The following is a 1,458-nucleotide window of genomic DNA, read 5'->3' as shown; positions in this document are numbered from 1 at the left end:
TCTTAGCATGTCAGGCTTGACAGTGGGACTGAAGGCCTGTAAAGGGCAGTAGCATGGGTTAACAAAGTACAAATCTTTTCTTTTGCTGTTGTTTATTTCTTTGAGGTAAGGTTTAATGTAGCCAAGGTTGGAATCAAGCTTGCTATGTAGTTGACCCTGGCCTTAAAGTCCTTAAGCTCCTGCCCTTCCCTCCCAACTACTGTAACTACATGCATGTGTCAACCATGCTTGACAGAAAATCACCTTTAACTGTTCCTGTCCTCAGATTGTGGCTATATCGGTGTGCACTGAGTAACAGCACTCCACTTCTGGAGACAGAAAGGAAAGGGTTTGCAGATATGCAGAGGGCATTAAGAAGTCAGAGGGAACATCTCGCCCTCTGTTCCCTTCTCCTCCACATATGTCTAAAGGACAAGAGAAAAAGACACAGAATCATGAGAAGAGAACCCTCCACTGTCATACCACTTTATTTTATTTTTGATTCAATGTAATTTTATTTTCCCAAATCTACAGCTGATTGAATGTGTTCATGCTTCTTCATCAGCAGCTGGGGCTTCACTACCCTTTGTGTTTGTGGTGTAAATTACTTGGGCTTTGTGATTTGAAACCAACTCCACACTAAGTAGCTTCTGAAGGGCTGCCCTGGCCAAGGAACCTCAAATCTTCAGTCTCTCAGACAGCACAGCTGGATTAATAAGCTTACACTTGGGAACTTCCTTACAGAGTTTGTTGTCAAACAGGACAAGACTGTTCAGCTTGTCCCAAATCTAGCCTTCGGACCACTTCTTTTTGGCTTTGCCACCATATTTATTTACTGGGTCTTTGTCTTTTTTGGCCGACTTTCAGGCATCTTCCTTCTTCTTGTCGTCCTTGGAGGGGAGGGGACTAGTTAGACTCAGAGAGTAGTGTCAACTACTGCAGTCTCACTAAGATGTCCGGTTGGGGTGGGGTGGGGTGGGGCCAGGGGAGAAGTACCACTTTTATTTTGCGATGTGGACAACAGTGAGTCTGTTTCAGATAATGAAATTTCAGCCCACTCTGGAAGAATATTCTAGAATATTATACATAAAATGTTGACTAGGTCCTACTCCACTTGTGGTCTTTGAGAGTTTGGATCGTAGGGGAAGCCATTGATCTTCAGATGAACACCCCAGCGCCGCAGCTCCGTTACACGAGGCTGATTAGTCATTCTGTCTTCCCAGCATCCTTTGCTTTCTATCTTTCTGATTCTTTTGGCTATTTCATTCCTTACTAGCAACATCACAAGAAATAAAAGAGGAAATACAGGAAGATAAAACTCACATCAATTAGGCCAGATTACTTCTCTCTGATTTTTGCTAGGGGGAAAGTTGGACATTTTGACTATAAAGGCAGATTGGAGCGTATTTGTGAATGCCAATGATCCAGCTTGTCTGTCAAGGAGAGAGCCTGCTGCCTTTCCAGTGTGTTGTGAGTGTT

The 1,458-nt window shown here is 43.6% G+C and overlaps 1 pseudogene; it reads right to left on the bottom strand.

Annotated features, from left to right (window-relative positions):
* Positions 1-527: 527 nt before the first annotated feature.
* On the bottom strand, positions 528-1,189 carry LOC108348881 (40S ribosomal protein S25 pseudogene; annotated as a pseudogene).
* Positions 1,190-1,458: the final 269 nt, after the last annotated feature.

Source organism: Rattus norvegicus, chromosome 19 (assembly GCF_021556685.1).
Source record: "Rattus norvegicus strain SHRSP/BbbUtx chromosome 19, alternate assembly SHRSP_T2T, whole genome shotgun sequence".
NCBI lineage: Eukaryota > Metazoa > Chordata > Mammalia > Rodentia > Muridae > Rattus > Rattus norvegicus.
The sequence above is the reverse complement of the archived record's forward strand: the minus strand, read 5'-3'. Positions and strand labels throughout refer to the sequence as shown.